Source organism: Culex quinquefasciatus, chromosome 3, assembly GCF_015732765.1.
Source record: "Culex quinquefasciatus strain JHB chromosome 3, VPISU_Cqui_1.0_pri_paternal, whole genome shotgun sequence".
Classification (NCBI taxonomy): Eukaryota; Metazoa; Arthropoda; class Insecta; order Diptera; family Culicidae; genus Culex; species Culex quinquefasciatus.
Genome location: NC_051863.1, coordinates 123207767 through 123235691, shown reverse-complemented (window position 1 = coordinate 123235691; position 27925 = coordinate 123207767). Strand labels below are relative to the sequence as shown.

Below are 27925 nucleotides of genomic sequence, written 5' to 3'. Positions count from 1 at the left end.
CATTTTTGAAATGATATTACTAGCTTGAACGAGTGTTCTAAGATAATAGAAAAAATCCTTTTGTCACAAACAACTACTAAACACCCACAACGATAGCACGCCGTCACATCGACCCACTTTTTCCACCCTCCTTATCGCTTAACCAGGTGTGACCATAAAACGAAACGAACGTCATATCCTCTGCTCGATAATTTTTATCGCCAGCTTTATTTCTAACGCAACTAATCCATAACCAAAGGACACACGTGTGTAGTCCGGCGTTCCATAGATAAACCTCACGTGATCGCCAAGTTCGAGTTCAAGTTCGACCAGAACCAGTTTTTTTTCTGTTGATCGATTAAGGCTCACCAAATTAAAGCGAACCCCTTCAGCTGCTAGTTAACAAGAAATTTGAATAAAGGTTGCACGCAGCAAAAAGTGAATTCCAATCAATTTACCTGCTATCAATCACGATTGAGTGAGGCACGGTGAGAAAAATTTATTTCAAATTGTAAATTTTGTCGCGCCATCATCCGATTTTTTTTTACCGTGTCCAGTGTCCACCGAGTGACAGGTCCTGGTGCAAATCGTTGAACTTGAAATACCTGACCACGGTGGTTCCACGCCCTCCCGTGGCGAGTCATGTCATGCTCCTGAGAGGTTGCACAATCGATGACGGCCAATGTCACGCCCGGACCACTTGTTGTTGTTGTTACGTAAATAAAACTGGGTCTCAAATTACCTTCCAGCACTGCTTGCTGGGTAGCGTGAGCACACGATGGTGGCGAGGGAGTGTCCCCGGTCTAAGGAAACCCGACGGCCTTGATTGTCAACTTCCAACCCGTGCTCTTGTTTTAGGTATTGGATAAGGAGAAGGGGGTGGATTTTTTCTCACGGTGTAATTGGTGTAGTTAAAAATAATTGATCGGAATTGAGGAGTTTCTGTGAAGATCAAAGTACTCTCTTTACTCTTTACTCTTTACTCTTGACTCTTGACTCTTTACTCTTTACTCTTTACTCTTTACTCTTTACTCTTTACTCTTTACTCTTTACTCTTTACTCTTTACTCTTTACTCTTTACTCTTTACTCTTTACTCTTTACTCTTTACTCTTTACTCTTTACTCTTTACTCTTTACTCTTTACTCTTTACTCTTTACTCTTTACTCTTTACTCTTTACTCTTTACTCTTTACTCTTTACTCTTTACTCTTTACTCTTTACTCTTTACTCTTTACTCTTTACTCTTTACTCTTTACTCTTTACTCTTTACTCTTTACTCTTTACTCTTTACTCTTTACTCTTTACTCTTTACTCTTTACTCTTTACTCTTTACTCTTTACTCTTTACTCTTTACTCTTTACTCTTTACTCTTTACTCTTTACTCTTTACTCTTTACTCTTTACTCTTTACTCTTTACTCTTTACTCTTTACTCTTTACTCTTTACTCTTTACTCTTTACTCTTTACTCTTTACTCTTTACTCTTTACTCTTTACTCTTTACTCTTTACTCTTTACTCTTTACTCTTTACTCTTTACTCTTTACTCTTTACTCTTTACTCTTTACTCTTTACTCTTTACTCTTTATTCTTTACTCTTTACTCTGTAGGGATGAAATAATCGCAAACAAATCATTTTCGCTTGCGAACTTTCTTCACTCGCGAAAGAGAGAGGAGGCAAATCACGTAAAATAAATCGCTCTCGAAATTCGTCAAGAAAATCAATCTGTGATGATTTTTTGTGAATATCCTGGTCAGAACCATTTCAAATCATTTCACTTTGTTTACACTCGTTGCCCATCTACAAAATGTGACAGGTAATTTTTCGACGTGTGTTACACTTGGAAGTGTTGTAGTGATGATGATTTTTTTAGATTCCTTTTACCGATCTTTCGTGCGCGAGAGAGGAGAGCCATGCTCCCTTGGGATTTTCTCTCCTGATGAACGTCCAAAGATTTTCTATTGATGATGATTATTCCATCGCTGCTCTTTACTCTCTTCATAGGGGAAATATACCCTTTCTAATCAAACACCTATCTTCGTCATATGGAGAGTTTGATGCTCGATTAAAGCTCCAAAAATACTTTTCAGGCTATAAACTTACCAGCAACAGCACCGCCTCGAGTAAGCACGCAAATTTATGCCACTTACTGGCCAAAAAGATCAAATTTAATGCACTTTTGATCATAATTTGTATTTTGCTAGACCATTTCTCATCATTTTGGTGGCACACACATACATACGCAAGATCAGAGGTTAACTGCATAACCCGAGCATGGGTAAATAACAAGGGAAATGCGTAATAATACCTTTCTCTGGTATCAATACCAAATTTTGGTATTCCTGGACCCTTTAAAATTTGTCTTAAGGATTATGCAAGAGCAAAATGTGGTATCATACCAATTTAAGGTATTGTTTTGATATTGCAAAATTGCAGAATTTGTCAATTGTCAAACACCACATTTTGGTATTCTTTTGGTATTAAAGTGTTTTATCAAATTCCTCTGAAACTATGGGAAAATTTTGACCAATTTTGACAAAATAATTAATTTTGCACTAAAATGATGTCTCAAAGCGAATGCTTTCATTGAAAATCGGAAATTTCAAACTTGATTTTAAACATTTTTGATATACCCCCTAAAGAAATGACTTGAAATTGTGGAAAATTTTATAAGTCAGGATGGCACATTTAAGTATTATTTTGGTATTAAAGTGTTTTATCAAATTCCTCTGAAACTATGGGATTTTTTTTTATAAATTTTCATGAGTTAATTAATTTTGCGTTAAAATGACTTGAAATCCAAAAATGTTAAAGCTGATTTTCAATTTTTTTTATAAACCCAACGAGTTAATCGACAGATTATTGAATTTTGGTGAATTTCAATCCAGTTTCATTTAAATAACACTTATTTTTCAATCTTGTTATTTTTTAGAATCTTCAAGAACTTCAAGCATGGGCCGTTCATCAATGACAAATGCATTCGGTGTGGTGAAGAATATCACTAAGAACAACATGGAATCATCAGGTGAGTAGATTTGGCTGTTGCATATGGATCATTTCCGTTTTTTCACTAACTGCAACTGTTGCACTAAAAATGGTATGAAAATACCAAATTTTGGTAACGTCATGATTCGAAATCCGGACACTTAGTACCATATTATTTTTGTTATAGCTGGCAAAAAAACATGTAATAAGTTGGAAATGTAGAAATATTATCAGGATTTAGTATAAACAGTCAGTTTTAAGAGAATGCATGCAAAATATGTATTTTCTAACAATTTTTCATCAGAATTTGAAAATTAAAATGACTTGTTGTGCTTCGAATCCCGGACACTGTTAAAAGCTGATTCGAAATCCGGACACTTTTGCTTCGAATTCCGTACACTCGTTTTTGCTAATGAATCGCACAAATTTGGACTGAATTGTTAGTGAATGGCATTCTTTAGGTCTCAAATAAGCTGTTAACATCAAAACAATCGATAGGTTTAATAAAAATGGCTAGAATTCAAGAAAATCAAAAACATAAATTTCTGCTTTGTCTTCCCGGTGCTTCGGACGGCTATGAAATATTTCCGTTGAAATGTTTCGCATTTTTGGTAAACTTATAATTTTATTTTATTTAATTGTTTTGGCATTAACTATAGCGTTCAAACAAACTTTAATTGAAAGTTGATGTTAGAATACATCAAATAACATAGTTTTTACATTCATACTGCGAACTTATATCCAAATAATTGATAAAACAAGTTGAAGTGTCCGGGTTTCGAAGCGTCCGGGAATTCGAATCATGACGTTATTTCTTGTGCAAATACAAGCGATCAAAATGTGCTCTTGGTTGCCCAGTAAAAGATGGTAAAATACCATGAAATCATACCAAAATCATGTATGTGGAAGACCACAGGAATACCAAAATCTGATTTTCCAAGGGCGCGGGAATACCTTAAAAACAAAACCATGTCAATACCAAGTTTTGGTATTCAAGCAATGTTCAAAAATCCAGAATACCTCAACTTGGTATTAAAATGGTTTTATTTTGAGGTATTATTTTACCCTTGGAATAACATGGTTTGGTATTGTTGTGCCCTTCCACATACTAGACTTTGGTATGATTTCATGGTATTTTACCATCTATTACTGGGCAACCAAGGGCACATTATGGTCCCTGTTATTTGTCCAAGTAATACCAAAATTTGGTATTCCCGTGTTATTTACCCCTGCTCGGGAACGAAAGTCGAATTCAAAGCGCTTAAGATATACAATTGCTTCCAATTACCGGCAACATGTTCTTTTGACCGTTACTTAGTCACTCACTTGAAAAATAATCCCAAAAAATGTAAATAATAAGCAAGCACCAACAAAAAAACAAACGCGCTAAGTCTTTTGACGTTTCAATTTTGAATACCGATTCTAATCGAAGGCTGAAGAAAACCAAGCGAGGAGCGAAGGCAAATAAAGAACAAAAGGTGGCCACCAACACCACCAACATGCTGGTGCAGTGCCTGTTGGAGTGAGCAAGTGCTGCCAGGAAACTTTCGCTATAAATGCTACTTTTCGTGAGTGTTCGCTTAAAATTTCATCAATTTTGGCAGCACTAAGCAGACGCAAAAGAGCGCTGGAAGAAAAAAAAAGAACTAAGCTGAAAATAGAAAAATAAGTGTGGCCCAATGCACTCGACTGATTAGAATGCATTTTTGAAATATTTTTTGTAAATGCTTGTAAAAGGAATAGCATAACTTTTATTAAAAGTGAAAATAAACAGAAATGTTCACAAAAAGTTGCTCTACTCGTTGGTGTACTTGGTTTTAATGAATTTCACGGAACAATCCAGGTTATCTAGCATCATTCAAACACGACCGCTTATTAGGCTTAAAATGGGCATATTTCCCCTACTTTGCTTCCCTTGGAGACGTTGATTTTTTGCGGAAATTCGAAAACATTTACAGCGAAATCGGAAAAAAACGTTGACGATTTTAAAAACATTTCTATGTTGACAAATTCATCAACCTAGAGTTACCGGATTAGCTTACAGGATTTTTATCCATGTAGAAAAATAAAGCATATTTAAATCAGCAAAACGTTTTGTTGATTTGAAAATCAAGATTTTTGTTGAATCAACATTAAACGTCAAAGCAGCTTTTTCAAAACAACAAAATACTTTTGTGGAAAATTTTGTTGATTATATTCAACAAAACATACAGGCTGATTCTACAAAACATTTTTCTGCGTGGACAAGGCAAGTGAGGGTTGATGTTCCACTTTTTTAAAAAGGATAAGGGAAAATCTCCACAGTATCTCCAAATAAGTTTCGCTTGGAGTTTGACGTTTTTTTTGCGAAGGTAGTCCTAGAATACAATCTAAGAAAGCGTTACGACCATTGTTTTTATACACACATAATTCAGCTGTCAAATTCTGTCACCCTTTCATTAACGTTTATCTAGAAAAGGTCTCAATTAAACCCTCCAACGTTCAATTTCCGTAATGACCAGCAGAAGCAAAGTGGCACATTTTCTTTCGATCTTTTTTATCCCGGACTAGTAACTCGATTAGTTGGGAACGGGAAAGAGGAACTTCGTCGCCAAAACGGAAAGTAATTAAATCAACCTTTTGCCCGCATACCAATTGACCTAGTTGGCGAACAAAAAAAGTCAGCAAATTTTGTTCCGCTGCCAACATTACTTTTTCACGCTGAATCATGATGAAACATAAACGTCCTTTTGGGAACTTCCGACAAAAAGCGTTTCAAATCAACGATTACGCGTGCTTCTGCTTCGGACGGCTTTCGATTCGGCCCAAAAGATCGGCAAAGGCCGTTCCGGTTGTCCGTACTGCGTGCGTGAACCAATTTGAAGGGGCTTCCATTTCCGAATCTGCGCTTGAAGGGCATCCCTCAATGCACGGTAGTCAGAGTCAAAAGGAATTCTTTCGTTGTTGCGTGCTATGGTCACATGGTCGGCTGGAGGTCTTCCAATCGATTCCGGCAGACGGAATTGCCCAAGGCAGGCTAAATAATTACTTCTGCTCTTTTTTTTTCGTTAGACGATGTCTCGACCGCATAAATCTCAACCCAGAATTAACCCAGCAGGACCAATCCGACTCTAGTTCTAGGTGGATTGGATTAACCGTAGGCAATTTATGGGCTACTTCGGTGTTGCCACCGTTGGTGCTCTATAAAACTGATTTATACTCACGCGAATATGAATACATTAATCAGAGAGCTTGGAGGGAGCTGCACACGTGAAGGTAGTCCACCTACGTTAAGCAGGTTGGGTTGGAGGTGCACAGCTCACGCCAAGACATTGACATTGTCCCCGATATTGTTGGTTGACCGAGGCGCAGCAGGGGACTGCGAAAGGTGCCTTTTATTAATTTTTTAATTAAATTGTGACGGGGATAAGATAAGTTTTATACTTGGATTGGTACAAAGTCCTTGAATGAAGGTTGACCAACTTTTCACATTTTCTACTCTTATAATAACTTTAGGCTATAAATTGAATACCGGAAACATTTTACATCAAGTCACATACTAAAACTAATTAGCAACACTTTGCATGCACTGTTTAGAAAAAATCGTGATTTATTTGGAATTTTTAAAACTTTTCTAGTCCAGATTCTGTAAGTCTTATTTACTAAGTCAAAGAGATTCCAACATCAAAAATAACTGACCAATCATAATGGGATTAATAGCAAGGATTATCGTAAGTGTGTCACAAATTACATTCAATTTACCTAGTATTATTTGAAACTATCAGAAATTTTTTGGAACAACTAATATAAACCCTCCACCTTTCCTTCAAAATCGAAAAATCAAGGGATTTTGTAATTCGTAAACCTTCAAAATTTTCATAAAAATGGAAGTCTGATCTACAGAAAACAATTTGAAATATATTTTTCTGCATGTATAACCGTATTTTGCATGTTTGGGTTCGTTAAAAAATATTTGGAATATTTGTGAGTTTCCAGTGTGAAATAAGTTTGTTTTACGGGATTTTTTTCATTATGTGCAAAACTGCGGAATTAACAAGTAATTCTAGAATTACACGAATAACTGTGGATTTACCAAGAAATTTCAGATTTAATAAAGCCATTGCAAATTTTATTTAAAATCATTATTTTTTTTTTCAAAAAATCAGACACAAATAAAAACAAATTGGAAAAAAATCAAAGTTCAAAACATAAAAAATTCGGAAATTCACAAATATATCTATTTTTGGGCCCTTCTCAAATGTTGCTCTATATTTAAAGAAAAACAAATGCAAAACACTGAAAATTCAAAAACTCTTATTTGAAAAAATAATAAGATATCTAAATTCTGAGCTCATAACATCAAAAATAAAAAAAAAAACCTAGATTGCAAAATTTTGCTGAAATCAAAGGATTTTTCAAAAGGTCTAAAAGTATTTTTTGTGTTTTGGAAACCGTCTAGCGGTCATCAAAAACACCTTTAAAGCATTTTTTATATAAAATTTAAAAAAAGGTTCAAATATTAAAAATACATAAATTACAATATTTCAAATTCAAAAATAAAACAAAAAAATATTTTTAAAAAATATTAAAAAAATAGAAGAGGAAATAGAGGATTTGCAGCAAAGCTAAAAGACACATGTCGCCACCTATGAAAAAATAGCGTAAACCTATGATTTTTCGAAAAAAATGTGTTTTACCTTCAAAATCAACATTTTTATTAAACTTATGCCGGAATCAAATGAAAAACAATATTTCCAACAATTTGGTGTACAACTTTCCAATATTTGTTTGATTTTTCGATGAGAAAATTGTAAATTTAGTAAAAGATAGTAATTTGAACTATTTGGCAACAAAGTCTGTCAATAATCAATAAAAATTGTTGAATATACGTTAACATATCTATTTTCAACTATATAACTGTTTATTTCATTGATATATACGGAGAAAGCCATTTTTTCGTGTTCCGAAACATGTTTTTTAAAGAAAAAGTTCACTTTTTTTTGCGCGCCCAAAATTTGATGTTCATTATGTTAAAGCGAAAAAAATCTCGTCTTTTGCAACCAGTTTCATTAAGATTGATGCCAGCAATCATGAGAAATAAGCGATTTTGTTCTTCAACCCAGCAGAAAGGAATACGATTTTTGGCAAGCAACCTCATTTTAGCGCCACCTACATTTGAAACACAGTCGCGCTGAAACCTCAATATTCAATAAAAATTGAAGATTAAAAAATTCTAGATTCCAAAATTCAAAACTTTACAATTTCTTATTATTAGAAATTCTGTTTAAAATTTAAAAAAAAGAAACAAATATTTCGTAATTTTAAAAATATAAAATATAAACATAAATTCTAAAAACTATACATTCAGCCTTAAAAAAAATTAAATTAAAAAAAATTAAAGATGACAAAAATTTAAAAAAAATTCTAAAATTCAAATTTTGAATAAAATAAACTTGAACATTAAAATTTAAAAAAAAATTAAAAATTCAGTAGATCTGAATTCAAACATTCTTAGGCTAAAAACAAAAATTCTAAACAGTTGAATTTGGATTTCCAACGTTTTAACGAATTTGAAAGGAGTGAAATGCCATTTTTACTTTAATTTAGGAATAATAACTTTAAAAAAATTAGAAATCATAAATTTAGATAAAATAAAAACAAACAAAAAATCTAAAACTCAAAATAAATTCGAGATTTGCAAAATTCAAAACTAAAGAATTACTCAATTTTTTAAAATTTTGAAATTCAAAAAAAAATCCAGAGATTTTTAAATTTTAAAAATTTAATGTTTTAAATCTATTCTAATCTAATCTAATCTAATAAAAAAAATCAAGTAAAAAAAATTATGAATTCAAAAAATTATGAATTCAAAACTTAAAAAATCCAAAATATTAAAAATTCAAGATTTAAAAAATGTAAGATTAAAAAAAGGAAAATTAAAAAAATCAAAATTTTGATTTAAAAACGATTTAAAAATAAAAATCACCAATACTTAGGCTTAAAATACAAATATTCTAAAAAGTTTAAGGGTGCACAACAACCAAGGAAGTTATTGTCTTCTTATTTCTAAATTGACAAACTTCCGGACCCAATCCTGCATCAATCTGATTATAAAAATGGGCTTTTTGTGAATTTCTTAGTAGATTTAGTAGATGAATAAAAAATATAACTATATTGCCCGTAGTTTCGAAAATACTAAAATATCTGTAACAAAAATCTTGGTGCAAAAGCTCTGGTTGATGTATACCGTTAATTTGGATTTCAAACTTTTTGACCAATTGGAAAAAATGGATACGCCTTTTTCACTATTACTTAGGATCTTTTTATTCGTGGAGTAACCATTGAGTTTTCTACTGAAGTGAAATATCTTGGTATTACTTTGGATAGGAAACTTAACTGGAATACTCATTTGAATAATGTATTAAACAAAGGAATTAATGCTCTATGGGTGTGTAAAAAAAACTTTTGGGAAAAAATGGGGCCTTCGCCCTAAAATGATATATTGGATATATACATGTATAGTAAGACCAAGAATTACGTACGCCTCACTTGTCTCGTGGCCAAAAGTTAAGGAAAAAAAATCACAAGATAAACTAGCTAAACTGCAAAGATTAGCCACCATTTCAATAACAGGAGCTATGCAAAGCACTTCATCTGCCGCATTAAATTCCTTGTTAAATTTACTTCCTCTTCACAAATTTGTAGAATTAGAAGCATTTAAAAGTGCTTTATTAATGAATCGATCCACAAGAATTCAGGATAAAGAATTGACTGGGCACTTAGAGGTCCTTAAAAACTTTACTCTGAATCCGGCGTTAAACTCAATAGTAGACTGGATGCCGACCAAGGCAAACTATGACATTCCATTCACAGTGGACGCTAAAAGTCGCTACGAGTGGGATAATGGTGGGCCTAATCTTCGTCCAGGCTCTGTTGTGTTCTACACGGACGGTTCCAAAATGAACAACAAGACGGGAGCAGGAGTTTTGGCCCAGGAATTGAAACATTTGTTTCAATGGGACAATATCCAACAGTTTTCCAAGCCGAAGTTTATGCAATAATTGAATGTTTGCACATTTGCTTTAAAAGGAATTATAGATTTGCTAATATTTGTATCTTTTCTGACAGCTTGGCAGCACTGAATGCTCTGAAAGGGTATACCTGCCAGTCAAGACTAGTATGGGAAGGAATCTATTTACTAAGGCAATTATCTCAAAATAACGCGGTTAATCTTTACTGGGTTCCTGGGCATTGTGGAATTCTAGGTAACGAAATAGCGGACAGCCTGGCAAGGAAAGGATCTGATGCCGACTTCATTGGCCCAGAACCTTTCTTTGGTGTTCCAGACTGTTCTCTAAAAATGGAGCTCAAACGGTGGGAAATATCAACAATACAATCTATTTGGAATTCTACCGATTCTTCTAGGCAAAAAGATTTATCTTTCCAAAAGAGAAACTTTCTCGAGAATTACTAAAACTAGACAAAAAGAATTTAAGGGTGATCGCTGGTTTATTAACTGGTCACTGTCCATGTAAATATCACTTATTCAATATGAGGAAAATCCAAAACGCAATTTGTAGATTTTGTAATATTGAAAATGAAACATCAGAGCACCTGCTTTGCAATTGCGGTGCCCTGACCCAAAGTAGAATTTCATTTTTCGGAAAAGGGGTCTTACAGCCCTCCAATATCAATATATTCTGTCTTAGTAGGGTGATAGACTTTATAAAACAAGTCGTACCTAACTGGGACAACACGCAGTAAACAGGAGCTGCCTCTCATCGTTCCATGATGTTGGGTTAACCTGATTTGCTATAAAAAAAGGTCACACCACAATATTCCTCTTATTGGTCGCAGTGGTATCAAGGCTAAAAAAATAGGATAGATGCATCTATTTTGCATCTTCCAGTTTCATTTGACCATAAGTTATCCTTTTAAAGAGTGAGAATTTGTCATTTTTTAAACTATTGGCATCTAAAGCCTAACTTCGCCAAATTTTGGGGAAATGTTGGTAAACAATTTGGAAACATTTCTGGAGTTTTTTTTAAGGTGCGATAAGCATGATTTTTATATTTTGCATTTCGGGGTTTCAGAAATCGCCCTAATTCACGATTTTTTTTTAAATACCCGAAAAGCATGAATAATATTTTGTTTATTCGACCTTATGAATAAAACTCTAGATATCAACTTAATAAAATCTTCGGTTTGATTTGAATTGTTTTTGTTATTTAGAAATAAAAAAAGTGTATAATTTTTTAGCCGTAGTCCCACCGACGGAATCTTTGAAGCCATACGGTTGATGATCTGTCAACTTTGTAGTACGTTGGAACAAAAATACTAAATTAGTATGAGGATTAAACTGAGAAAAAAAGTGGGAGAAAGGCCTCACAAACCTCCTCATGAATGGAGAATAGTTTTTTTGAAATTTTAAATTTGCACTTGAAGAAACATGTTACAAGAGAATTACATTTCATTTCACATAAACCAGCAATAATGCATCATATTTTGATCAGCGCCCTGTCAATCATCGCTAACAAGCTATCATTTTCTCGATAACCTTCTCGCGCAACAATCAAACAACACGAATTTGCAATCTGCACATGCACCACCTCGCTGTAATGTCTCAATCATGACCAAATGACATCACCGCCAAGGTGGTTATTTTTGACATTTGTCCAAACTCGAAGAAGGTAACACCTCTTCGTCATTGTTATCCGAGCATTCGTTGGTGAAGGTTGTCTGAATCAACATGACTCGTCGCGTCCCGGCGCAAAACGCCGGCAATATTGCCCTACCTGCGGCTCAAGCAGGCAAAAAAGTGGGAATTTCCAAAAGGAAGGTTGAGGCCTCAACTGATGGCCAAAAACCGGGAATTTCCAAAAGGAAGGTGCTTTTGGAAGTGACATCGAACAGCAAAAAGACGAAAAAGAGCGACGGTACTGTACCGATGGATGAGGAGGAGGAGAACTCTTCATCGCACGAGGAGCAGCTTTTGAAGAACAACAAGTTCGCTGGACTGCCTGACGAGGACCAGGTAGCGGAAGCAAAGGAGAATGAAGTGAAACAGCGAAAGGAGAAACTGCCTCCTTTTTATGTGAGGCAATCAGCAGCAACGATCGACTTTCGTGCGGGGCTGGTTGAACTCATCAAGTCTGGGAAAGTCCAAGGCAACATTCGTCTGTGTCAGGACGGATTTAAGGTGCTGGTGCAATCCAGGCAGCACTATCAACTGGTCAAGGATTACTTGACCGAAAACGAGGCGGAGTACTTTACCCATGATGTCGTCATGGATAAGCCGTACAAAATCGTCGTCAGAGGTCTGTACGACATGCCAGTGGAGGAATTAGCTGCCGAGCTAAAAGTTTTGAAACTGGATGTGTTGGCCGTGCACAAAATGAGCCGACGCAACAAAGACATCAAGTACCGTGACCAGCTCTACCTGCTGCATTTGGCTAAGGGATCGACGACGCTTCCTGAGCTGAAGGCAATCCGAGCGGTTTTCAACATTATCGTGTCGTGGGAGCGATACCGACCAGTGCATCGTGACGTCACACAATGCTTCAACTGCCTGGGCTTCGGGCACGGAGGTAAGAACTGCCACCTGAAGCGTCGTTGCGCCAAATGTGGTACCGATGCGCACATCACATCCCAGTGCATCCAAGATTCGCTGGTGAAGTGCCTCAACTGCAACGGTGAGCATTCGTCAACCGACCGAAAGTGCCCCAAGAGAGCTGAGTTCGTGAAAATTCGGCAGCAAGCATCGACGAAGAATCAGCCTCAGCGTCGTAGAACTCCTCCAGCCCTGGTGGAGCAAAATTTTCCACCTCTTCAACCGCGACGCCAGGTCCCGAACTTGGCACCGTTGCCGTTGGATCCCAGGAAGAGAGCTGAGATGAATCATCCACGGCCGGGTTCCAGCCAGGAGCCGAGACCGCCACCACCGGGCTTCAGCCAGGAGCCAAGACCAACCCAAGAACCAGCAGTTGAGGAAAATGGTAATGATCTTTACACCTCAACCGAACTCCTCAATATTTTCAAACAGATGTCCGCTGCACTGCGTGGATGCAAAACCAAGACCCAGCAGATTGAAGTGCTGACCTCGTTCGTCATCCAGTATGGATCGTAGGTCCCTCAAGCTGCTGAATTGGAACGCTTGCTCCATTAGGAGGAAGAACTTAGAGCTGGTGGATTTTCTTCGCGAGAAGGAGATCGACGTAGCTGCCATCACGGAAACTCATCTGAAGCCCGGTGAAAAAGTTTATCTGCAAAACTACAAGATCGCGACGCAGCTCGATAGGACCACCTCTGGAGGAGGAGGTGTGCTTGTCGCTGTTCATCGTGATCTCAAGCCACGCCGGCTGCCACACTTCAAGCTGGACATCATCGAGGCCGTTGGGGTGGAAATTCCCACTTCGGTTGGCCCAGTACTCTTCATTGCTGCATACTGCCCACGTCAGGTGAATTCCAGAGATGGTTCAGCAGCAAAACTGAAGAGCGATATCCAGAAGCTGACACGGCGGAGCGCAAAGTACATCATCGCTGGTGACCTCAACGCGAAGCATGAAGTTTGGGGCAACAGCAGGAGGAATCGGAACGGAGTGATTCTGCACAACGATCTGCAAAACGGATACTACAACGTTGTGAGTCCGGATCGTCCAACGAGGGTGGCTCGGTCTGGGAATCACTCAATCATCGATTTCTTCATTACCAATATGGCTGAGAACGTGGCTCATCCTGAGGTGTTTGAAGAGTTGAGTTCTGATCACTATCCGGTGGTTGTGGAGGTTGGAGCTTCCGTTACTCCGCAGCGGCAACCAACCCGGAAAGATTACCACAACGTTGACTGGCAGCAGTTTCAGCAAGTGGTAGACAGCAACATCGACTATGATCAACACCCGGAAACTTCTGCTGATATTGATCGTTCGCTGGAGGTGATCCAGCAGGCTATCAACCAAGCAGAGGCTGCCAACGTTCGGGAGGTTCCTGTTAATTTTAAGGTAACTGATATTGACGTAGATACTAAACACTTGATTAGACTTAGGAATGTTTATAGGAGACAATATCAACGGACTGGGGACTATGACAAAAGATTTCAGTTAACAATTTGAACAAAATCATACAAGACCGACTTGACAATATCAGAAATCAAGAATTTTCAAAACATGTAAGCCAGCTTGGGAATTATTCAAAACCATTTTGGAAACTTTCAAAAGTTCTTAAAAACAAACCAAAGCCTATTCCTCCTCTTATTGTTGAGGATTCTCCTTTGATTACATCCGAGGAAAAGGCAAATGCACTTGGGCTTCATTTTGTTAGTTCACATAATCTTGGCGCTTCCATGACCAGCCGTAAAGAAACATCAGTTGCCAATAGTATTTCAACAATCAATGACTCTACCTTTGAATTTCCTGCAGATTCCCATGTTTCTGGTGAGGAAGTCAAAGTTGCAGTTAAACAAATGAAAAATATGAAAGCTCCTGGCTTTGATAACATTTTAATCTAGTGTTGAAAAAACAGAGTGATCAGTTCTTTCAACATCTAGCCAATATTTTCAATAAATGTTTGCAACTTGGTTACTTCCCCACCAATTGGAAGCTGGGCAAAGTCATACCAATTTTGAAGCCTCAAAAGATCCAACATCGCCAACAAGTTATCGTCCCATTAGTCTTTTGAGTAGTCTGTCCAAACTCTTTGAGAAGGTCATCTATTCAAGGCTTTTGGATTTTACCAACGATAATAATATAATTTTGAATGAGCAGTTTGGCTTCCGAAAGGGCATAATACTGCTCATCAGCTTACGAGAGTAACTAAAATCATCAAGCAGAACAAGCTTGAGTCTAAATCAACTGCTATGGCTTTGTTGGATGTTGAGAAGGCTTTTGACAATGTTTGGCATGATGGTTTGATACATAAACTGTATTTATACGGTTTTCCAATGTATCTTATCAAAATTATCCAGCACTATCTTTCGGAGAGATCGTTCAGGGTTTTTCTGAATGGGATTGCTTCTGGATTATTCAACATTGATGCTGGGGTTCCCCAAGGAAGTATTCTTGGCCCACTTCTGTACAATATTTTTACATCTGATTTGCCTACTCTTCCTGGTAATGGTGTGTTGTCACTTTTTGCTGATGACACTGCCGTTATTTATAAGGGTAAAATAACCAGATATTTAGTTGGCCGTCTTCAGAAGGGTCTTGACGTTCTTTCCGAATACTTTGGCGACTGGAAAATTCGCATAAATGCAGCCAAAACTCAAACCATCATTTTTCCACTTTCCAAATCGGCCCGATTTGTCCCAAAGGATGATGTTTTGATTAAAATGAATGATGTTTCAATACCCTGGTCAAAGGAAGTTGTATATTTAGGTCTCATACTTGACTCGAAACTATTGTTTCGACAGCATGTAGATAAAATATTGAACAAGTGCAGCATTCTCATCAGGTGTTTGTATCCTTTAATTAACAGAAAATCAAAGTTATCTTTGAAAAATAAGCTAGCAGTTTACAAACAAATAATTTACCCCGTTATTGAGTATGCAGTACCTGTTTGGGAGTGTTGCGCTAGAACTCATAAATTGAAGCTCCAGCGTGTCCAAAACAAGGTACTCAAAATGGTTTTGAATGTTCCTGGCTGGACAAGATCAAGTGAGGTTCATGAATTAGCAGAAGTAAAAATGTTGGATCAGAAGATTCAAGAAAAATGTTTGAAATTCAGGGAAAAATGTGCTATATCTGAATACCCCTTGATTCAAGGATTGGTTTAGTTTATGGTAAGATTAAGTTAGTTTTAGGTTAGGTTATGTTTTCTTAATTTTTTTCTTCATTGTACCTAGTGTTACAAAAATGATAAATCATATACTTTTAAAGTTATGAATATGAACAGTGTTTAAATCACGAAAAGCAAACTAAAGCTGAAGAGCCACAGCTGACCACTTATTATGTAAACCAAATGTAATTATTATAAGAAAGATTCAATAAAGTATATTTAATTCAAAAAAAAAAAAAACACCTCTTCGCAGATCACTTTGTTTCGGCACCAAATATTTATAATCACATGCTGGCTGACTGCCTGACATTAGTCGTCGTCATCGCAGTTGGCCATGCATCATTAATCTCCCCTATGGAAGTCGATATTACCCCGTAGAACAACATTCACCGTGCTGGGGACGCAAGGTCGTCAGATGACCACTTTGGATTTGACATTTAACCGCCACCGCCGATGTTCTTGCAGATTAGAAGCCCCCTTTCACTACGGTGTGACCTCTGATGGTTTGGCAAGTTTGATTCATTGTACGGTTAGCAGCCGAAGTCAGTTCGAACGCATCGCCACAGAGCAAGTTCCGCACGTTTCACCTTCAGCGGAAACTCAACGCAGTAGGCTGCTCACACGAGAACGGCGACGAAGAAGTGTTACCAACTGCGTCGTATTTGGGCTAAAAATAAACCTAGGAACTGTGGCGGACGACGACGGGGTTGCTACGTTTTTTTTTCGCACCAGCTTGGGGCAAATGTAAATAGCACGGCCTGCCTCGTCAATACAGGAAGCAGCCTAATTATATCAATTACCGAGTTGTTGCTTACTGGCTCAATTTCTTTGGAACCGACTCGGGGTTGTACTCCACATTTTGCTCTAGTGGCTCTTCTGTGCAGCGTGTTCTGGGTCTAGTTCCCGCAAGTTGCCGCCGACGGTAGTTCGGTGTGTGTTTGTGGTTTCGTGGAAGTGGATCGATCCACTTCTCCAGCGAATAATAGGGGAGCTGTGGTGATGTTGTTGGCGGCAAGAATGCACACAACCACACGGAACCGATTCTGCTCGAAGTCGAGGCGGTCGCTGGGTTGTTCCACCCGGCTTCGATGACTTCTGCAGCAAACAGTAACGTGCACAATGATAATTCTCAAGATTTTGTTTGATTTTTGTATTTTTACAATTAGGTTAAACTTTTTCCATAAGGCAAATATTGCATTTTGGATGAATAATAAATTCATAGAATCAAGTGGGATTCAAACTCGCTCCCTCCGTATGTCCACGCATCCTCCCTCTCCCTGTTGATTCTCTGATATGTGGGTCAGTTCACATGGTGAGTCTCCATGCTTAGCATGCTTCCTGCAGACCGCGCGTGTTTGCGATTAGAGTTGATCTGATTAGAGTAGATTTGACAAAAACAATAGTTATTGTCTTTGAGATCTACAATTACAATAATCCCCCAAAAAATAATACTAAAAATAAGTTTATTTTTGTTTTGCAATTTCCTAGCGAACAGCAAGCTACGGCTGCACGTGATTGCCAAGAGTTGATCGCCAAAGCCACAAGCCTACCCCGATGCAGAAAGCTGATAGGACTCAACGATGCATCTCTTCCTGAAACGGCGCGGTAGATACTTATCTCGCATAAAATCGATAGGCTTCTACGCCGCCGATGCATCAATTTCAACCGAACCGCCTTCACAACCAATCGATCAATCAATATCTGCTCAAAGAAGGGGGGAGGGGGGAGGTGAAGACTCGCCAGACACGGGATGATGGATCTAATCAATTTTCAAGCCTAATGTGCATCATATCGTGCCCGGCCGGTTCCTAAGTCCTTTGAGCAAACAAGACTCGCGATGGTGGTGGTTGAGCAATTGTTGCGATGCGGTGAGTTGCCAACTTGTTGATTAACTCTGATGCATCGCTGCCTGTTTGAAGATGACTACTCAGTTTGCGCAAAGTCGCGGAATCAACGAGATTGTTGACGGCGATTGGCCATGTTTGGGGGCTTCCCCGTTTGGAGAAACTTAGAGTTGGTCGGGCGTGAAGTTTGTCAACCTGAGAAATTTAATAATCAAAATTTACGGTAGATCAAACTTGAAAATTCATAAATTCGAAGCAGATTCTACAAACTACAAAAACTTTGTACCGAATTTCCCACCCAGCAAACACAAAAAAAACTAGTTTGCTCATGGTGCACAAATATTCCTCATAAATCCACATCCCGCCCGAAGGGGCAAACACTTTTTCAGGAAGGTGCTCAAACTTTTCTTTTATCGTGCACACCGACAGCAACACCCGGCCCACTGTTGGTGGAGGAAAACTCCACTAAAAACACGAAACATACTTTTCCACCACCAAGCCCAGCCCACTTGAACCAACAACAGTTCTTTGTCGGGTGGATGCCACGTGCATAAATTCGTTGGCGCCACCGGCGGTGGGCTTTGACGGAGAAAATAAATCGATATAAAACAAGGAAAGTTGGTGCAGCTCCTGGGTGGTAGCCGAACCGGATAATGTTAATTAAACTGATAAACTTTTAAAGAAAATGTTACGTACAACAATGCGTTAGTTTTTTGAACGCCAAAAATTCTTTAAATGTGGAGTTTTGATTTTTTAGCTTTTTGGGTGTTTTTTGCTTGAGTTTGGGGTATCCAAAAACACTCAAAAAGCAAAAAAAAAATGTATAACTCCAGCAATGTTCTTAGAATACAAAAAAGGAGCAGCACAAATTTCCCATGAACCATGCACAAACTTGAGATATTTCGCTTCGCTTCGCTAGGAGGCGGTGATTTTAGCGGATTGCAGACTGGATTTCGATATGTTAAGTGATGATCGTCTAAGTCCAAGTTGCCTAGGAATTGATGATTGTGAAAAAAAAACATGAACAACCCTGAGATATTTGGAAATAAATGGCTATATTTTCCGTACATTTTTCCGGATGAATCTAAAAAATTTGTCTAGGGGTCTGGTGCCACCATTTTTTACTCGATTTTATAGCATATCTCTTCATGAATATCATAAAAAATCGTTGTAAAAATATACATTACGGTGCTTCGAAACGGTTAATTTTCCAGAACAAGGTTTTAAGTTGCAATTAGGCTCCAAACCACCTAACAAATTTGTTGGTTTGAAAATTCAGTTCCAAATAAAAATAACAAAAATCAAAACACAAAAAAAATGTTTTTTTCCACAAACAAATTTGTGTCCAACTTTAGAAAGGGTATTAAAAAAACAAAAAGAAAAAAAATAAATTATGTATATGTCTGACCTATCAAAACCTCCAAATAAGCACTATACCCAAAACAAAATTGGAATCAATTTTAAATAATCTTATTCCTTACCAAAGTTTAAAAAAATCCAATATAATTTATTTTTCTCTTTACCTACAAAGATTGGTGTTGGTGCAGACTCGTAATTTATATATTTTTTTATTTTCATTGTAAACAACTTATGTTTTTGTATAAAAAAAAACATGTTTTGTATGATTAATGGCACTTTTTAAAAACGTTACTCAATCTATCTTTAGGCGTTTAGTGTTTCTCTAGTGTTTTCGTCCAATTTAAAAAAAATGCAAAAAAAATGAAGGAAATACAGCCTTTGCCTTTGAAGAAAATTGCAAAAATGAGACAGGAAAAATGACTCAGAATTTGATTCTGAGTCGATAGATATAAATGTTCATTTTTCGAGTGATTTTATAGCCTCTTCTCAGTGAGGAAACAATTTTGCAACTAAAATTAAAGTGATTTTATTCCACTGGTTTTTTCAAAGTTTTGCAAGACAATGATTTTTTTTTTGCTAAACATTAGTTGCCTCGTTGTCCTTTTTGATCAATCAAAACATTTCAAAATATTTTTAAATATTGCATTATTGATGAAATGTGAAATAAAAATAGGTAAAATAGGTTTTATTTATAGGGTATAGGGTATTTTAACCGTTAGTGAACTCCCTAGTAGAGCCAAAATACATTTTTTACAAATTTTCAATATTTTAAGCACTTTTTCATAACCCTTTGTACAAAATAATGAAATCTGAAGTCTTTTGAACAGTTTTGACTATTTGCTTCATCAGTTATTTGTTTTTGAGCAGAAAAATAGCCATTTGAAAAAAAGTTTTTTTTGCCTGTTATGGACCCCATAATCCGATAATCCATAATCCCATTGTGGACCCGGGACCACTATAGGCAAACTGTTATTTTTATACCAAATTTTACCAATATTTGATGTTTTGATGCATGGTGTAGATCTAATGATATATATAATGAATAAAAGATGGATTTTGCTCACTTTTCATCATAAACAAATATGTTTTGTTTACAAATTTGGCTATAAACAACAAAAAACCTAACAGACATTTAAACACATTTATTTCCGAAAAAGATCAGAGAAAACGTTTCAAAAACCACTATAAGCATAATATTTTTTTGATCGAAACTAAACAAAAGATTGTTTACAGTTGCTGATAAAACCACGCATGTTTATTTAAAAAAACGCAGTTTTTATTGATTTATTATTATAAAATATCACTTCACACTGCAATTATGATGCTTCAGTTAAGTACAATTACCGTAAACTGGGGTCAATCGGGACACATGGGGCGAATTGGGACAGCAGTTTTAACCATGTTGGAGCACAATATTTTGATTTTTCTGGTCCGTTTCGGTTAGAACAGACTTAGGCCAACAAAATGTGTACATTAGGGTGCCCAGAAAAAATGACCACCTGCTCCACAAGCGGAAAACGGTTTTTTGGGTTATTTTAAGCATCTGTGTAAATTTTGAGCGAAATAGGTTGAGATTAACCCATTGATACCCGAGCCTAAAGTTGGTGAAAAATATGTTTTTCAGACAAAAGTGACTTTTTTAAATCGCTAATAACTTTTCAGGATCAAGTTTTACAGCAAAGTTGTAGAGCATTAAATTTCCAATAAGAATCTCACTTTTGAGAATATTTGGATGGAAGTAGCGCACCGTGCAGACCAAACCGTAAGAAACTTGGGCTTTCCATACATTTTTTCGATTCGAAACTTCGCCTACGAGTATCAATGGGTAAATAAAGACCTATTTTGCTCATATTTGGCCCAGAGTCCTAAAATAGGTCAAGGAACAATATTCAGCTTGTGGAGCGAGGTTTTGAAAAAAAGTCCCATATTCTGGGCACCCTAGTGTACATCCATTTCCAAATTTAAAAGCTTTAAGTGCTCTAAAAACTGCTGTCCCTATTCAGACTGTAGTCCCGATTCACCCCAGATTACGGTAACTATAGTTTTGATTAATTATCAATTCTTACGGCTTCAGCATTTTTGGTACTTTTAACATGAAAACAGCTATATTTATACTCATAATTGAAAAAAAAAATGCGTTTAGGTTGATTACAACAAGCATTTGTTGTATGTTTAAGAGAAACTTTGCTTAAATACACATTTTTCTACATTTTTGAAGGTTAAATTAACAGGGGTCCACAGTTTGTTTTTTCGTTGTCCTATATTGGACCCACCTAATTTTTGCTCGAAAATGAGCAGTTCTCTGCTATATTTTAGTAAAGTTCCTTAAACATATATTATTTCGACTTGCTGAAGTTAAATAAGCAGTTAAAATATGATTAGATAGTTAATTCAATCATAAAATATAAATGCAGTTTTGTTATGAAAATGCTGGCTGATTTCAGATGTCGAACTCAAAACACTTATTTTGGTGAAAAGGACAATTCAATGCCAGTCAACATTGTTTTAAATTATGCTGAACATGCCGAATAAAAGATATGTAGACAACAACACACTTGAAATGGTGATTTTATTGAATTCTTCATCAAAAACCCTTTAGAGGGTCCACAATAGGAAAAAGGTCCACTATTGGATAACGTACCCTATCATCAGCTTGGGTATGAAGCATAGAAGTCTCGTGCGAAAAAAAACTTGGTTTTGAAAAAAAAAATGTACTGCACTGCTTTTTAGTTCCAATGAAAAAAAAAACTCAATTAGGCTTGCGGAAAATTCCCATACTAATATTTCAACTCGAAAGGATAAGAGTGGATCATCCAGCTCTCAATGAATAATTATTCTTTATGAACGTCATACTCAGAACTTGCATATTGTCGTCAATGTGCTCTCGTGCCCATGCCCGCATGTGTTTACAGTTTCAACCTTCTGCTGCAAAAAAATATTATTTTCAACTAGAATCAGATTACTTGGCAATTTGATTTGATTGAAAATTAAAATTATGGCAAGTGTCCGCTCAAAATGCTGGGCCCATAATTTTCAAGAAGGAAAGCTAATGTTATGGAACAAAGTATTCTGAATTGTTTGCAATCAACTTTTTTAATTGTCATATCAAACTGCTTGAATGGATGGGCTAGAATCGATCGTGAGCTACCACGATTCGTAAGCAACCAGTTTTTTTGGCCGATCGCTTCGCACAGCGATTCAGACCTCAACTCCGTTCGCCCGCAACACCAACACAATTGCATGCTCAGAGAGGAGCGAAGCAATCTAAATACGAGCGCGGCACTCGTTTAGCCTGCACTCACACAGTTAGCCGTATATTTATTTATTTTTGTTTTTGAAAACGCTAATTCTAACAATCGAATCAATTATTGAAACCAAGGTTCCTGATTGCTCCAAAACAAAAAAAAACTGTTCTGACCGTTTCCTACCGTTTGTCACTTCCACACCAATCGTTACAGAATACTCTGTCTTTGCTCTCCCTCTCAATTTAATCGGGTAGTACAGCGAATGGTTCAGATAGACCGATTGCGTTGCTGATTGTTGCTGAGTCGAAATAGTCGAAACTGCTTAAAATCTATGTTATCAAAAATGTTTTGTAATTTTGTTGTTAACACGACATCAAAGACACATTCACAAGTAATTTCCATCATGCCAAATACAAATTTACGACAAACTGTGGTAGTGCAGGCCAAAAGAGCGCCGAACTAGTGTTATGTTAGATTCTCTCTTCTCTGAACGTATTCGTGTGTGACTCGGGTCGACGGACGCTCGGCGATGAGTGAGTGATTTCTGATCTTTGAACCGAAAGTCAGGACCCTTGATTGAAACAAAGCCGATCGCAGACGATTATGAATCAGCGACAAGGCGCAAAGACAGTCCGTCTTACACCAAGGGGGTGTGGCTGCCAATCCCCTGCGTGGTCAGACCAAAATCCCGCATAAAGCTGTCAGACCAAAACTTTCAGACCAAAGTGGGTTTGGCTGCCAATCCCCCTGTCAGACCAAAAAGCAAAAGATAAACAAACTAAAGACACTGATATTGGTGAACACAAATTAGGCAAGATAATTTTGCTACACAAATATTTTTTCAACAAAAAATAAGTGTTGGAGTTTAGAAAAATAGTCGGCTTCATATCGAAAACAGATTAAATAAAAATATGTATAGCTTTTTTTGTTTGTTTAAACTTTCAACAAAATTTTCGGTGTTTACCTAAATTATCTTGCAATAAAGTATGCGGAATTGTGAATCTTCTTCTTACATCATCCCCTTGTCTTACACGCCCCAACCCACTCGGCTATTTCGCTGCAATGGAAATAGTTGAATCTTCACCGATGTAGCTGTAGGTTCCCCATACATCGTATGCAGTTAACACAGTATTCGACGTACGGAAAACCTACTGTTATATTGGCATTGATCCAATTATTGTCATAGCGACGAGATAGCCGAGTGGGTTGGGGCGCGGACTTGGTAATCTGAATATGACTCTTGCCGGATTGATGCTATTTTTGGTGAGAGCAGACCTGATTTTTTTCGCTTTTTCTCACAATGGTAATGTGCATGCTTTTCCATGCGATTTTACACAGAATTTTTTTGTTGTGTAGCCAATCACCGATCAGGGTGTGAGCACGGGATTGAAACTCGTCTGAAAAACCTGTATCATTTTCCCAATCAAAACGGTGGCGCCGCGTGGTGGTAGCTGTCCTGTTTATTACACTGTGAAATTATCCATGACAAATCCAAGGAATCAAAAGGTGACAACAGAAATGTCCGCCCAAAAGGGGTGCTGCAAAAAAACTATTTATTTTTAAAAAATTCCCAACAAATCAGCAACGAATTACAAGTTTGATAGTCGAACTACACTTAAAAGTTGGTTTTGTTATTTGTTTTTGCAAAACCGCATTTTTTTTAACAAAAGTGCCAAAAATATTCATAACTACCTTTTGCCTCTTGGTGGCGCTTTGTGTTAGTATGTGTGTGGTCTATATTTGCGGACGTGCACGCAGAACACAGAACAGTGAGAACTAGCGAAAATGCCTCACTTTCTTCTGATACAAGTCGCCATATTGAAATGGCTTGAAGATTCATACCCGTGGTGTGAGGAAGAGCACAAGGTGAGAATCAGAGTGTAAAGAAGAACGAATGGATTCAGCAGTGATTGGTGTGTTAGCGACAATTGTTTGGAATTCATCAAAGTAGATTTGCGTCGCGTATGATTTGTGATCACGAGTGAATTGGAGGATTTCGAGCAATCAGAAACATTGCTTGAGAGGCAGAACGTTATCGTTCTCTTGATGGCTTCATTCTCTTTCTATATTTATCTGGTAAAGCAGTATTTTTGGGAGCGGTGGATCGTGCACGCGTATTATGGATGACGAGATGCGTTCATCAATGGTTTGCAAAAAAACTGGCAACGGATGTCAACAGAATGTTTATCACTGAATGCCAGTGGAGTATGGTGTGGGTGTAGTTGAAAGCTAGAACTATAAATTGATGTTACATAAATAAAAAGACACATGTGACAACTGATCACAACCGCTCAGCTGTAAGCACCCGGTTTCCCAGAACTCCAACCATCTGTTGACGCTAACCGTGGTCACGCGGATAATATGAACTCAAACAACGCAGCTAATCAAAAGGCAGTTTTGTTGCACAAACACACACACACGCTTCCATGATGTGGTGGTGGAAGTCAGCAAATCCGGCCCAGTGAGTGATTCAAGCTCATTCATCACTCGACTCGGTTTGCTCAGAAGAAGAAGGACTATAGGACGTAGAAGTTTATTTGTGTGTTTGTGCGCCATTAATAGCAACAATTTCACGCGTCTCACAACATCTAACGACAGATTGATGTGGCAAGTTTACACGAGAGCCCCCGAACTTGTGCTGGGAAAGATCTGGCCACGGTGGTTATTAGCGCCGAGATGTTCAAGGACTTAGGTATCCGGTTCAGGAGGTCTCGCTCCACGGTAGAAGTAGTAATTGTGGCTCAAACGGTCACGTGAGGGCAAAGTAAGGGAGCCAAAGGTGGCAACGTTTCACGTTGTGGCCGTAGTAAACAAGTTGCTTCTTGGAACTGGGAGCGAGAACTTGATGGAACGGGGTTTAGCCTAGCGTAATTAAAAGCATATTTATTATGTAACGAATCCGCTTTGAAGGTCAAGTTTACAATGTCTGATATAAGGGGGTTCAAGAATTGGGCGAAAATATTAGCATTAATTTGGTAGCAAACCTTAGCCCAGATTTGTTTTGCCAGAATTTATAATTAAACAGTCCATGTTGGAAGAACGTCACCGGATATGAGAAGTATTCAAGAATTTGGAAGGTGTTTCGCCTGACTGGGGAAAGCATTCAAGTTAATGACCTTATTAAAAATTCACGTCATGGTGAAACCCATTACTGCCAAATCTGTCAGTTTCTAGAGATTTCAGAGTGAACAAAAAAAGAAAGCTTTTAATTCACGAAGTAGTCACGCCTCTGTTCACTCGTTTGAAGCACGGGGTTTACGTTTTCCGGCAGTGAAGTTGATAAGATAGAACCTTGCTGATGATTTCCATTTTCAGCTGATAAACTGGAAAGTTTCTAACTGACTAAAGTTTACAAAATATAGCTCAGAACGGGAATAATCCAGCAAATTATGACTTTAAAGTCAAATGCTCGGAATAGTTATTTATTTTCAGCTTTTATAGTAGTTTATGAAGGGTTTTATTTCTAATTCTTATTCGAGCACCACACTTTAAATCAGTTATGCAACGTCTCCGAACGTGACACTTAACAGCAGCAACTGGTAATCTCTAATCAGCACGTTGCCTTCTGTTTCGCAAGCTATGAACTAACACTAGAAGTGAATTCTCAGTTCTAATTCCAGGCCTAAGAACCCGCTGCCTTTTTTTCATGCTCCAAAAATTTGTACAACTCTCAATTCTACGTTTTCGCCGACCTTCAATCAGTGGCAGCAAAAAAGCACAAAAATGCCCCGCAAAAAAACTGTACCCATTCCCAGCAGAGGGCGAAGCAACCAACCCCTCCGTTTAATGATGGTCATTGGAGTCGTCTCATGAAACCCCGAGCCAAAACAGTAAAAAAAAACAGAGAAAAAAAATAATAATGTTCCCATTATTTCATTACCCGCTTTTCTGGTGCATAATTGCAACACCAGAAGCTCGGAGAGCGATTCGCGTGCAGTTGATGCATGCTTTCCGATTGGACCCCCACGAGACCCTACTGGCCCCGTTTTTTCCCTCTTCTTGGGAGTCGGAATGACGATCGGGGTGGCTCAATCGTGGAGTCAGGTTAAATTTCAAGAATAAAAGTTATTTCGAGTAAAAGATCGTAAAATTTGCGCGCACAAAAAAAAACAGACTGCTAATTTCTTTGACCTCCTCCCTTCATTAACCCTGAAAGTGCGCGTCGTGAAGATGTGTTTTGACGTCAAACCCATCGAGATTGCATCCCGTGGTCAAGGTGAATCATACCTGGTCTGGAGGAGGTTAGAAAAAGTAGCGTTTGACGTGCGAAATCGAAGATTCACGTAATTTGATTGATTGGCCCTCGTTGGCGGAGATCGGACATGGGTTAAGTTACCTGGAAAGATAGAGAGAAAAAAATGATGTTAGTTTCACGTGGTAATAAATTTAGATTTTATGAAACTCATGAACGTATCGTTTCGTAGCGAAACTATATTTGAGTCACCTTGCCGGGGGCATATTTGTGGATTTATAGAAGACAGCTTGGTTTTGTTGTGGATATTCTAAACTGAGTCATCACCGGGTTGTTGTTTTTCAAAAATGGTTAACAAATACCATTTTGTCAACAATTACTATAAAAATACTATAATTTGATATTTCTCAATTCCATTCGGTTTCATTGGTCAATAAACAAGTTAGAGGGAAAGCGAGTAATATGCACCCCCTGTTTTTCTCGGTATTGGGAAGAATTTTCCGGGGAAAAAATCATAGAAATTGGAAGCTTAACATTGTGAAACCATGCTGGAAATAGTTGAGCATCGTAGGATAAACACAGCTAAAATTATTTGCAAAACTTTAAAAAGTTGTGTTTTGATCTAATTTTCATTGAACATTCAATATGATTTTTGGACAATAAAAAAAGCATTTATTGATATTGCAAGTGATGATTTATATAGTTTTTGCCATAATCTTCATTATTCTATAGATAGATGAGCCCAACAACATAAAAAAATGTATTTTTAAATTGAATTTTATGCAAAAAGCGTGGTTGGGGCAAAATGCCCCGCGGTCATGCTCCTTTGTAAAAACAACGGTGTCATCTAGTGGTGACTAGTGAAAACTGCTTTAATCCGGTGCATTTTGCCCCATTGTTGTGATGCATATTGCACCGCATAATTGTTTGAAATAAATCAAATAAGATTTTGAAATTTGCTATTTTTAAACATTTTTGAGGGTTTTCAACATTTTTTTTACTCATGGATAACGAAGAATAATAGCTGCTTCCACAGAAATGCTGTTATGGTTGAGAAATCACAGTTTTCCCTTAGATAGTGCATCCCAAGTAACATTTTTTCCAGGAGTTCTACAAGAGCTCTTCAAGATAGCTACAGCATAGCAGTTTGGACCGCGGTAGGATAAAACTCTCTTCAAGTACTCTTCCAAACTCCTCAAGAAGTTTTGAAGAGAATTTTATCCTACCGCGGTCCAAACTGCTATGCTGTAGCTATCTTGAAGAGCTTTTGTAGAACTCCTGGAAAAAAATGTTACTTGGGATATTACCCCCTCCTCCCCTACAACAAATTCTATAGAAGTGAATTACAGAGTTTTGGAGTTCCTTTCAGCTGTGTGTTACATAATACGGATTTTTCCAAACATTGTTTTGAAAAAAAAACACAAAAAAAAGATTTGGAACTTTGGTTGGGTTGAAATTAGGGTGGTTCACGATAAGGATGTTTCTTGCAATATTTTTGGGGTTTTTTGCTCCGCCAGCAAATTGCTAGAAATGCGAGTTCAAGCAAGTTTGTAGAAGACTAATACGACTGATTTTAA

At 37.3% G+C, this 27925-nt stretch overlaps 1 protein-coding gene across 1 annotated transcript in view; it reads right to left on the bottom strand.

Moving 5' to 3' along the window:
• Nucleotides 1–27925, bottom strand: part of LOC6048947 (terminal nucleotidyltransferase 5C) — a 147476-nt gene that overhangs the window by 2535 nt on the left and 117016 nt on the right.